The sequence below is a fragment of the Mesoplodon densirostris genome, chromosome 2, assembly GCF_025265405.1.
Source record: "Mesoplodon densirostris isolate mMesDen1 chromosome 2, mMesDen1 primary haplotype, whole genome shotgun sequence".
Lineage (NCBI taxonomy): Eukaryota > Metazoa > Chordata > Mammalia > Artiodactyla > Ziphiidae > Mesoplodon > Mesoplodon densirostris.
Window position 1 is genome coordinate 123,817,718 of NC_082662.1, and position 13,696 is coordinate 123,831,413.

Genomic DNA, 13,696 nt, shown 5'->3' on the forward strand with positions numbered 1-13,696 from the left:
AACCACTGCTTTTATTTACTAAGCAAGGTACTACGGAGTTTTTTGAAAAACAATCTTCTAGGTTACATAGAATTCCTGAAAATGGGTTTTCTTTTCCGAAAATCTCTTTTAAATAATCCAATTTTCATACAAAGTATGGTACATCTGCTGTGTTGTAAGTCATAGAAGAAAGTGCAAAGCCTTGGAAAAACTCCGAGGTTGATGCAAACATATCCCATCTGCAGGGATGATGGTGAGCACTTGGGGCTCTGTGCTTCCTCAAACTTAGCTCAGCAGGGTGCCTTAGTGGAGGTGCCAGCATTGTCTCGCCAGAGGAGAAATGATTACCTACAAGAACAGACACAATCAGTTTTCCAGTCCTCCCAAGTCATGCGAGGTCTTGTGACTCAACGGTGAGTCAGTGGGCAGACTTCATTAGTCAGCCCTGATGACTAGTGTTCCTATGACCTTCCAGAAGTCATACAGCTGCATGGGCAGACAGTGATAGGAGGGGTTAGGAGATTGATATTTCCATCTCTGTTCTGCTAAATATCACCACTTTGGCCCTAGATAAGTCACTGAAGCTTTTAAGGCTTTAGCTTTCACATTTGTAAAATGAGAGTGTTGCCTTGATAGGATCTACCAAAGTTCTTCCCATGTCTAAATTTGCACATTTGTGGATATTCATACATTTTCTTTCTTATCTGGTCTTCATTCTCAGCAGAAGGAAAACTCTATGAAGGAGGACTGAGAGTTAAGGCTGCTAATGAAAACTATAGTTAGCCCTTAGTATTTGCAGATTAATTAAATTCCATAAATATTTTTTCATGAAACAATCAGTGCTTCCTATGCACCTGCTTGGTATCAGGAAATTATATATATGATAACCACCACACCACAAGAAAAACACAATCCAAGCAATTCCAATGTAGTGTGATGAGTGCTACCAAGGCTTAAGCAGTAGGTGCTGTGGAAACAGATAGACAAAGTTCCTAACTCAGTTTTGAGTGAACATGGAAGGACTTCCTAGAGGAACTGACATCTAAGATGAGACACAGGAAAAGAGTAGGCCTTACCTAGGTAAAGAGGAGTCAATTATTTCCTTTTTGTTTGCTTGTTTTGTTTTGTTTTTTCAGTATATGCAAAACCTGGTAGCAGGGGAAGGCACAATGCCCTTGGCAAATGCAAATAGTTCAGTAGGATGAAGAGGTGATAGATGAGAATGGAGATGAGAATTATCTTTGACACCATATTAAGGAATTTGGATTTTAACTGGAGACTATGGGGATCATTAAAGAGTATCATGCAGTAGGGATCAGGATACAGTTCTCACATCAGATATATAATGCAGGCTTCAGAGTGGAGAGATTGGAGGGGAGAAAGGGAAGTCTCTGGATATAACCAGAGACTGGATGTAAAGAAAGTAACCTGGATGAAATGATAGTCTAGAAGAAAGGAGTGGCAGTGGGGATAGCAGTAGGAGGATTGAAGAAAGGTTTATGATGAAGAATTGAAAAGACTTAATATTGCCTAGACAGAGTGGGTGGAGGTAGGAGAGAGACTAGTGAAAGAGGGTACAGGAGTATCAAGCATTAGTAATAAGCAAACGGCAGTGCCACATGCTCAGATTTGTTGAAAGTCAATAATGAATTCAGTTTTGGATCCATTATGTTTTGTTAAAATGGAAGATTGCCTAACATAGAAGCCAACACATAGCATACCCACAGTCATTCAGAAATATTTATTGAGTACCTTCTATATGCTAAACACCATGCTGGGATCTGGAAATATAAAGATGAATAGATTTCAGGAGTCCTGGCCTCAAGGATCTGAGTTCAATGAGAGAAGATATCAGATACGTAAAAAATAACTACAGTATGATCAAGGTGATAAATGTTATAGAAGACAAATGTATTCATGGTAAAAAGTGTGCTGAATGAAGGTGCTCTGGCAATGAGTAATGTAGAGGGGAAGCATGTAGCTGAAGGTTCCATTAATGAGAAAGGCTTGTGATATAGAGAATTCCAACTGGTTTTTTTAAAAAGGGTCAATTTTAAACAAGGAGCAAGAAAGTCTGTTAGGCAGGAAGAAGGATTCAAGCAAAAGCAAAAGAGTAGAACAGTGTTTGGTATGTTTGAGGGACAGTATGTAGCACAGTTTTCCTAGTCCTGAGGGATCTTAAGAGGAAACATAAGTGCCTGGAGAGACAGAGACTTCTGGTCTTTGCCTACAATTTTACACCTGCAGCCTGGAATTCTAGCCTGAGCTCCAGACTGGTAAATTGACTGCTTATTTGGCACCTCTTTTTGTACGGCTAATGGACAAAGAAAATATGCCCAAAACTAAACTCCTGACCCTCCCCCTTTAAAATCTGATCTTCCTAGTTCCCCATATTAAAAAAATGGTAATGTCATATTAATAAATGTTCAGGCCCCAAATCCTTGCCTCCTCTCTTTTTCTCACAAACAACATGAAATCCATCAGCAAAACCTATTATCTCAGAGTGATGTCAGCAAAAAAAAATGGTGGAATAAAGACCTCTGAAAATGCTCCCTTCCATGAAAGCAATGAGAAAACTGGCAAAAATTGTCAGAGTCAACTTTTTTAGAATGTTAAACATTAATCAAGGCTTGTAGCACCTAATAACAGACTGAAAATACATAAAGTAAAACTGACAGACTTGAAGGCAGATTTGACAATTCAATGATAATAATTTGAGATATCAATATCCTACTTCCAACAATGGATAGAACAAATGGATAGAAAATTAAGAAAGAAATAGAAGAACAACACTAGAGAACACTACAGAATAACACTATTAACCAACTAGACCTGACAGACATCTATAGAATACTCTACCCAACAGCAGCAGAATATACATCCTTCTCAAGTACACATGGAACATTTTCCAGGATATATATACATATGCTCCAACACCTAATATATATTAGATCATAAAACAAGTCTCAATCAACATAAAAAGACTGAAATCATACAAAGTATGTTCTCTATCCCCAAGGAAATACAATTAGCAATCAGTAACAGAAGGAAATTTGGGAAGTTCAAAAATATGCATAATTAAACAAAATATTCCTAAGTAATCAATGAGTCAAAGGACAAATCACAATGGAAATGAGAAAACATTTTTAGATGATGAAAATGAAAATAAAACATACCAAAACTTGTGAATGCAGCTAAAGTAGAGTTTAGATGGAAATTTAGGGCTGAGAATGCCTATGATAAAAAATAAGATCTCAGATCAATAACCTATGTTTTACCTTAAGACACTAGAAAAAGAAGAGCAAACTGAACTCAAAGCAAACAGAAGAAAAGAAATAATAAAGATTTTAGAGATGAAATAAATGGAATAGAGAATAGAAAGCAACAGAAAAAGTCCATAAACTATAAGTTTCTTCTCTGACAAGATCAACAAAATTGATAAAATTTTAGCCAGCCTGACAAAGAAAAAATGAGAAAAGATTCAAATTACTAAAACCAAGAATGAAAGTGGAATTACCACAGATCTTACAGAAACAAAAAGAGTTGTAAGGGACTTCTATGAATAACTATAAATCAACGAATTAGAAAACTTAAAGGAAAAGGATAAATTCCTAGAAATAAAAAAAAGCTGTGTTTAAAAGATAGCCCAATTCATTATTTGGAAGACTTAACATTAACACTCCCCAAACTGACCTTAGTGTCAATGTAATCACTTTCAAAATCTCAAAAGCCTTTTTTGTGTTTCATAGAAACAGCTATATATTATTCCAACAAACACTGAGATTGGTGAAAGACAGTTTTCCTTTTGACCTATTTCTCCTCCACCCCTCCCCCTCAAGCAAAGTGAAGGCTACAGTTTGGATTTATCTTCTAGCTAAAAAAGCAGAGATAACGTCCAAAAGACCAAGAATTCTCTCCTGCCATGCCTATACACTTTCAGTTTTAGCTCTCTTTCTAAGATGGTAATTTTTTGTGTGAAAGCAGTCTTTCTTTTTTCTCAGTTGCTTGTGAATTTACTTTTAGTCGAAAAACAAGACATAAATGATCCAAGTGACAACACTGCCGCAGGGTAAAGTTGCTGCTTAGTTTCCATTAATAAGAGAACAAATAGTAGTACCTTAAGTATGTTCACTGGAAAGTTTTTCTTACTAGGAGTACAAATGACACCTGATAAAACATCTCATATAGCTGCACTTTAACATGTACAGCTGAACTGGGTGTTACTAAGAGTAGAATGAGACGTTTCCCTTAGGTCCTCAAGGCAAACTTTGGGAAAGCTCACCTGTTTTCTCAGGTCCTCTCTGGAATTGGGGCTGTTTGGACAGGTGCCCTATGTGTGAAATATCAAAGATTTGAGGGGTAATGCTGAAAGCCTCAGGTTTTCACAGCAGAGGATTTGGTTCAAGGCCCAGCTCTAAATTAGCAAACTGTTTTGAGCAATTCACTTTACTTTTCTACAGCTCATTCAGAAATATGAATTGAAGACAACACTTCCTGTTTCATAAGGTTCTTATGAGAAGTCAGTGAAAACATATATGTTAAAAAAAAGACTTTATAAAGATGGAATAGAAAGTTAGTTATCAGTGGTATAACTTAGTTGGTTCAGTTTACTAAGCTCTTTACATGGGTGTGTTACAAGGATTTCTGCAGTGTGTCTTATGAATCATAATAATGAATCATGTACTGGGTTAGGTGTTTCTCATTTCATCAGATTTTATCACTATTTTATCAAACATTTTGTATAAATCCTGTAAAGTCAGTATTGTTAGCCCAATTTAACAGATGAAATACCATGCAGGCAAATAAAAGTTGGTAATCAAACCCAGGGTGCAGATATGGCCAACTGCAACATTGCCTCTCCATCCCACACTTGCCACTTCTATGCAACATAACATTGGAAGTCTTAGTTACAGTAATCGGACAAGAAAAGGTAATAAAAGGAATCCAAATAAGAAATTAAAAGTAAAATTATCACTGTTTGCAGATGACATGACACTACACATAAAAATCCTAAAAACACTAACAACAAAACTAGTAGAACTCACAAATGAATTCAGTAAAATTGCAGGATACAATGTTAATATACAGAAATATGTTGCAATTCTATACACTAACAATGAGCTATCAGAAAGAGAACTTAAGAAAATAATCCCATTTACAATCACATTAATTAGAATTAAATACCTAGGAATAAATCTAGCTAAGGAAGTAAAAGATCAGTACTTTGAAAACTATAAGACATTAATGAAAGAAATTGAAGACAATACAAACAGACAGAAAGACATACCATGTTCATGGACTGGAAGAATTAATGTTGTTAAAGTGACCATACCACCCAAGGCAATCTACAGATTCAATGCAATCTCTGTCAAAATACCAATGGCATCTTTCATAGCACTGGAAACTATAATTCTAAAGTTTGCATGGAAACACAAAAGACTCTGAATATCCAAAATAATCTTGAGAAAGAATAAATCATGTTCCTTGATTTCAAACTATACCACAAAGCTATAGTAATCAAAACAGTATGGATCAATGGAACAAAATAGGGAGCCCAGAAATGAACCCATACTTGCATGGTCAATTAATCCATGACAAAGGAAGCAGGAATATTCAATGGGGAAAGAGAGCCTCTTCAATAAATGGCATTAGGAAAGATGGACAGCTACAGGCAAAAGAATCAAACTGGACTACTCTCTCACACCATATACAGAAATAAACTAAAAATGTAGTAAAGGCGTAAATGTAAAACCTGAAACCATAAAATTTCTAGAAGAAAACATAGGTAGTATGTTCTTTGACATTGGTCTTACTAATGTTTTTTTGGATATGTCTCCTCAAGCAAGGGAAACAAAGGCAAAAATGTAACATCAAACTAAAATGCTTTTGCACAGTAAGGAAAATTTTGACATCAGTCTTAGTGATGTTTTTTTGGCTCCGTCTCCTAAAGCAAAAGAAATAAAAGCAAAAAATAAACAAATGGGGCCTAATTAAACTTAAAAGCTTTGGCACAGCAAAAGAAACCATTGACAAAATAAAAAGACAACTTACTGAATGAGAGAAGATATTTGCAAATTATATGATCGATAAGAGCTTAATATCAAATATATATATATATATATAAACAGCTCATGCAACTCAACGTGAAAATAACAAACAACATGATTAAAAATGGGAAGAACTGAAGAGACATTTTTCCAAAGAGGAAATGCAGATGGCCAACAGGCACATGAAAAGATGCTCAATATCACTATTCATCAGGGAAATGCAAATCAAAACCACAATGAGATATCACCTCACACCTGTCAGAATGGCTATCATCAAAAAGAATGCAAATAACAAATGTTGGCAAGGATGTGGAGAGAAAGGAAACTTCACGAACTGTTGGTGGGAATGTAAATTTGTGCAGCCACTATGAAAAACAGTATGGAGATCCTCAATAATTTAAAAAGAGAACAACCATAATGATCCAGAAATTCCACTCCTGGGTATTTGTCTAAAGAAAATGAAAACACTAATCAGAAAAGGCATATACACTCCTATAGTCACTGCATCATTATTTACAATAGCTAAGATATGGAAGCAACCTAAGTGCTCATCATGTATAAAGAAGATATGGTATATATATATATAATTTTACCTATATATATATATATATATATATATATATATACTCACATACACACACAGTGCAATATTACTCAGCCATAAAAAAGAATGAAATCTTGCCATTTGTGACAATGTAGATAGACCTAGAGGTTATTATACTAAATGTAATCATTCAGACGAGAGAAAGACAAATATTGTATGACTTCACCCATATGTAGAGTCTAAAAAAACAAATGAACAAATATAACAAACCAGAAACAGAGTTATAGATACAGAGAACAAACAGTTGGTTGACAGAGGGGATGAGGGTGGAGGGTAGAAGAGAAATAGGTGAAGGAGATTAAGGGGTACAAATTTCCAATTGCAAAATAAAGGTCATGAGTATGAAATGTACAGTGTGGGGAATATAATTAACAACTATGTAATATCTTTGTATGGTGACATATTGTAACTAGACTTATTGTGGTGATCATTTTGAAATATATAAAAATACGGAATCACTATATTGTATGACAGGAATTAACTATGTTGTAGGTCAGCTATAGTTCAAAAACAAAAGAAAAAACAAAAAGAAAAAAATAACAACAGAAACTGTATGTCAATGCATCTACGTGCACCCAACTTCTCCTTTGCATCCAAGAGAATTGAAAAGCCATATCTATTAAACTAAATGCCACTATGTGTGCACAAGACCCTGGTCCCTTCTGCCCTTTTCAAGGGCTTCACTCCAGTTCTCTTTCATTATTAGTCTCTCCCTTTCTGTGGGGTCATTTCAATCACCATGAAAATATACTCTAGGGAAACACCTCCCCTTGAAACCCTATCTCACAATGACTAACTGCCCATCTATTTTTTCATCTGCATAACTTAACCTTCTCAAACAATTGTCAGCACATACCATTCCATCTCATCATTTTGCTTCACTCTTCAGCCCATTTTCGTCTGGTTTCTGTCCCGTCACTCCACCGACATTGCCTTTCCTCCACATTCTTACGACTCCAGAGCCTGCAAGCTCCACCTCCAAACAGCACCTGCACTTCTTTACCCAAGGCTCCTTTCTTGCTACCGTAGTCCAAATCGCCTCTACACAGAAAACCAGAAATGCCAGCAAATCAATGCTCTCTCCTCAACGCTGGAGCAGGACTCAAACAATGATTGACGGGGTTTGACATTAAATAGTTCCCCTCCTGTGGAGTAACCCTCTGAGGAGTGTGTTTTACAGTGGCTTCTGGAGTTTCCCCTGGCGTATTAATCATCAGCAGCCCACACCAGCAGCTGGCTCTCGTTCCTCCCTTGTCTCACTTCCCCACTTCCCTACCTTCACCTCGTAAACTACTTCCGCTTGAATCTTTGTTTCTGGGTTCGCTTCTGAAGGAATGTAAACGAGGACGACTTCCCTTATGCCAACTCTAACACACGCTTCTCTGTCTCACCTCATTGACCAATTAGCAGTATGTGACCCCGCAAATTACCCCCTCTTTCTTGAAAACTCTCTTTTCTCTGGATTTTTAGGACACCACACCCTCTGGTTTCCCTCCGCCTTACAAGCTGATCCATCTCCACCCTACCTTTCATATTGGAGTATCTTAGGTTCTGATCTCACATCTCTGGTCCTAACTTTCTACCATTTTTTCCTCTTTTCTGTGTGACTCCCATCTTTCTAAATCCAGCCGTTCTCTCTTCTGAATTCCGGATTCACTCCAGACATTAATTAAAAGATGAATCTTAAGTCTGCATTGAGTTTATTTTTTTAGAGCTTTGTGGTACATCAGGCACTATGTAAGCTCTTTCTAAATATGTTGCCTCATTTAATCCTTACATCAATGCTCCAAATCATTACATTTGTAAAGGCAAGAAAAGCAAGCCTCAAGAGGCTATAGGAGTTTTCCTGGGTTCATGGAGCAGGTGAGGGGCAGAGCTAGGCTGTGAACTGAATCTTTCTGACTGAAGGTTGCAAGCTTAACTGCCATGCCATTCTGTTTCTGTATTCTCACCTCCTTTGTACAATGGGCACAGAGGTTTTCTAGAATAATCAACTGCCAGAGATGGAAGAGAATTTAATAATCATCTAATCCAGCTCTTTCATTTTACAGTTGCCTCAAAGAGGTAAAAAAAAATTCCCAAGATTTATTTAGATATCTGGTTATATTTATGACAGATGGTTATTTCCCAACTTTATATTTTGAGCTATAAATTGTGCTAAGGTTCATTCATCTTTCTTTTTCTCTGAGTTGCATCTCTAGCCTTGGAGGTTTTCTCCACACAAATGCAGATGGCACACACTTTCTAACTCCCCTGATCCTGCTGGGCCTCTGGAGAGAGCACTGAGGGTCACTGTGTTACTTCCTTTGAACATTTTCTCAGATGGAGATGATGTTCCAGTTGTACAGACCAGTGACTGGCATTTTAACCACAGGAACATTGTGAATATCTCCCTGCTAAATATCTACCCATCCCATTAAGACTATTTATTGTGCTGTATCCAGAGCAACTAAACCCAAGACTGTGTCTGTGCCAAAGACTCAAATAAAAACTTTAAAAAAAAATTGCAGCCATCCAGATGTTCTTTGGCAATGACGAACACCCAGATATTCGGAGACATCTGGATGACTGACTGGCTTTTTCAGTTTTCATCTGGAAGATGAAGATTATGCAGACACAGTGTGATTACAAGCCGGATGATAATAAACAAATCTTTGACAATGTCCACAGGATTCCAAACATCTGGGTGCAAAACTGAAAAATCCAGCTAACTATCCAAATGTTTGGCATCATTTAAAAGAAACATTGGACAGCAGGAGTTGAGAAAAAGATCCAAAAAGGAGACAAGAAGTTCCCAAAGCAAGCTTTGCCTACAGTATTTTTTTAAAGTTTATATTCAATTTAAAGGGGAAACTGAGTCAGGAATAGTAAATTTCTCATTAGAATCCACATTCTAGATCTCTCTCCTATATACTGGGGTTTCTAAATCTAGTGAGGTGACAGACCTTCCAGAATAGTATAGTCAGGGTCTGATCTACTCACATAGCATAGGAACTCTTAGACATCAGAGCAGAACATCAAAGTCTTGTTTTTGTGTGATTTCTCAGTCCACCTAAAAAGACAAATAAATACATCAGGGTCTTAAGAGTTCGCCAAGAAAGAAAGGGAAGGTGAAGCTTACCTCACTACCAGGTGTGGAGAAGGATAAAGTGCCTTGGGTATGAGAACGCTGGAAGACAAACAAGTTCAGGTTGCTGGTTCAAGGGCATTAAAGAATATGCTGAGTGAGACAGGGAGGCAAGGGTGTATCCCTGCAAAAGTGGATTTAGTTATATTCTTTAACTGATGAAGGAAAGAAACATTGTACTCACAGGTGAATAAAAGAAGCATTTGTGTTGGGGCTGAAAGAGCTGCTGTCTTTAGAGGAAAATCTTTCTGTTTGTGGCAGAAATGGCTCCTTGGAGTAATGGTGGCAGCTGCAGTAGTATCAGCAGCAAAAAAAGTGCCCTCGTGGTGACAAAAGCATCAGGCACGGTCTATGTGGCTTTAAAGACTAGTAGCAGAGATGGAAGTTTGGTGCCTGTTGGTGAAGAGGTCATAGGGCTGTAGCATCTATAGGATCTTGAACCAGACTAAGTGTGAGCTGGGAATCTAACTTTCCTCTGATTGTAACCTGAGCTCATGATTTGTTTTTTTTGTTTTGTTTTGGTTTTTTGCTATATTCTAGGAAGATAAGGATTTTGAGCCAAAGTAAATTTGAGGCATCTTGACATTGTTTTTCATCTGGGCTATGTTAAGAAAAATGTAATACATTTTTTACCTCTAAGCTGTTGTACTTGTGATGTTTACTTTCTGGCCATTTTCCTTGACATTATCTGGGAACAAACGTTCTGCTAGATCATGAGGCAGAGAGTGCAATTTGCAGACCAAAAAAGGAGAAAGACATTGGACTGAGAAAGAACATTAGTACAAAAACGTGGAAAACCACAAAGACAATCAGTAATTTCACAGACAACCCAGAGCTGAGCTTTACTTGCCAAATAGCCTTTGAGGCCTTTGCAAATTGGAAAATCATTGTCCAAAACCAAGATGCTTTTCTCAGAAAATATCTGTTTCTTGATTAGTCACCATAAGAGAAGGGAAAAAAATCCATCCCAAAGGCCGCTTTAGATTGTGTAAACAACGAAGGTCTGTATACATTCACCAGGGCCTTTATTCCATTGTGCTAACTATTTAAAACCAGATGCTGGCTCTCCCTGACTCTTTGCTGGAAGAATTACTGTCAACATGCATTGTTTCTGAGAGAAATTTAAGGCAAGGCAGTCTCCAAGTTCTCTAATTAAAACAAGTTAAAAAAAAAAGCTATATAAAATTTTCTGAATTTAACGCTTTTATTACAAATACACTCCTTAGTTTACAGAGAAATAACTTAAAAGTAATTGAAAAACACACCCAAAATGTGTCTTCTAAGTAAGCCCCACTACTGTGTGACCTCAGGCAAATTGCTTCAGTATATGAGCCTCACATTTCTCATCTATAGAGTGAATGGTTTGGAATTCCATGATCCATAAGGTCCTACCCAGCTCTATGAGTCTTTAAAATTAGTTTCCATTGGGTGGAACGGAGAAGTATATGGGAGCTCTCTGTACTTTCTGCTCAACTTAAAAAAAATTTTTTTTTATTGAAGTATAGTTGCTATACAATATTATATGTTACAAGTGTATGATATAGTGACTCACAATTTTTAAAGGTTATATTCCATTTGTAGTTATCATAAAATATTGGCTATATTCCCCATGTTCTACAATATATCCTTGTAGCTTATTCTATACCCAATAGTTTGTACCTCTTACTCCCCAACTGGTAATCACTAGTTTGTTCTCTATATCTGTGAGTCTGTTGCTTTTTTCTTATATTCACTAGTTTTTTGTATTTTTTAGATTCCGCATATAAGTGATATCATCACTATTTGTCTTTCTCTGTGTGACTTATTTTACTTAACATAAGGCCCTCCAAGTCCATCCATGTTGCTGCAAATGGCAAAAGTTCATTCTTTTTTATGGCTGAGTAGTGTTCCATTGTATATATGTACCACATCTTCTTTATCTAGTCATCTTTTGGTGGACACTTAGGTTGCTTCTTGGCAATTGTAAATAATGCTTGTGCTCAACTTTTCTGTAAATCTAAAACTGGTTGAAAAAATAAAGTCTTAATTCATAAGCCTAGTCTAAATATCAGGCAAACCCAAATTGAGGAACATTCTACAAAATACCTGACCAGTACTCTTAAAAAATGTCAAGGCCATTAAAACAAAAAAAATGAGTGAGAAATTGTCACAGCTTGGAGAAACTAATGAGACATGATGACTAACTGTGACATTATAATCCTGGATTGGATCCTAGAACAGACAAAGGACAATATAGGAAAAGCTATTTAAATCTGAATAAAGCCTATTGTTAAAAAAAAAGTAATAACCAACTAAATAAATACTGCAACCACCTCCATTAAAAAAGTAAGACAAGCTACGTTGAAAATATAGGTATATAGAGAACCATGCTAATAGTCCTTAGTATAATTATTTCCACATAACTACTTTTAATATTTTGGTGTTTTCTCTCACAAAAAAATGTATATTTTACATAGTTGGCATCATAATAAGTATGAAATGTTGAATCTTTTTAGCAATTTATATATGTCATAAATATTTTGTCCTTTATCCAAACTTATCAATAATAAAATTTTAACATCTTTGAAATATTTATACATGAACTCTTTAATATTATGTTTATTTGTCCTTGTATATTTCTGTTCTTGATTTACCAAAAACATATATATATATTTTTTCTGTTGGGTGGAAATCCTAGCCATTACTAGTATTATTTCCCCTAAGTGCTCTATTTAAATTCTGTGTGTGGTTCTGTAAGGAAAATAACATTCAGAAGAAAAGGTATGAATATAGTGTCAGTGTTCTTGCTTTCAGAAAATCTAAACAGCAAAAACATTCTCTTAGAGAACATATAAATTAATGCTGCTTTTTTTAATACTATTTCTTAATTTAAAATTATTTGTCACAAGATCCTTTTAAATGACTCAGTCCCTACAGAATCCAAATCTTATGTCCAATTTGCTAAAGTTTAATTGACACAATTATTGTGCTTGACAAAGTCCCTTTATAAGGGCAAAGTGTAAAGATTCCCTAAAGATGGATTAAGTGGCAGTGGGTACAAATTACAAGGGATGTTGTAGAGGATTTTGCAGGGACCCTCCTAGCTCATATCTCTCTTCTTTGAGAACAGCACACGTACAACAGGTGTGAGGTTAATCGGCCATGTTTGTAAACCTGCCCCTTTTTTCCCATGTGTTGTTATAGATGATTTGATCTTGAGTGAGAGCTGATTCAAAATGAGCCAATCACCACAAAAACAAATATACAGATCAATGGAACAGAATAGAGAGCCCAGAAATAAACCCACATACTTACAGTCAATTAATCTTCAACATATGAGGCAAGAATATACAATGGAGAAAAGACAGTCTCTTCAACAAGTGGGGTTGGGAAAACTGGACAGCTACATGTAAATCAATGAAATTAGAACACTCTCTCACACCATATACAAAAATAAACTCAAAATTGTTTAAAGACCTGAATATAAGACATAAAACACCATAAAACTCCTAAAAGAGAACATAGGCAAAACATTCTCTGACATAAATCTTGGCAATATGTTCTTAGATCAGTCTCCCTAGGCAAAAGAAATAAAAGCAAAAATAAACAAATGGGACCTAATCAAACCTAAAGGCTTTTGAACAGCAAAAAATTTCAACAAAATGAAAATACATGTTATGGAATGGGAAAAATTAGTTGCAATCCATGCAATTGACAAGGGGTTATTATCCAAAATATACAAATAGCTCATACAACTCAATATCGAACAAACAAACAACTCAATCAAAAAATGGGCAGAAGACCTACATAGACATTTCTCCAAAGAACACATACAGATGGCCAAGAGGCACACAGAAAGATACTCAACATTGCTATTTATAAGAGAAATGCAAATCAAAATCACAGTGAGGTATCACCTGACACTGGTCAGAATGACTATCATCAAAAAGTCTACAAATC

The 13,696-nt window shown here is 36.1% G+C and overlaps 1 long non-coding RNA gene across 1 annotated transcript; it reads right to left on the minus strand.

The window, feature by feature from the left end:
• LOC132483111 (uncharacterized) lies at window positions 1-10,187 on the minus strand. The gene is made up of 4 exons (XR_009531049.1): window positions 9,942-10,187; window positions 9,613-9,682; window positions 7,487-7,671; window positions 1-327 (listed from the first exon to the last, which is right to left on the minus strand). It is a non-coding gene; the product is annotated as an uncharacterized LOC132483111 (long non-coding RNA).
• Between the last annotated feature and the right edge of the window lie 3,509 nt (window positions 10,188-13,696).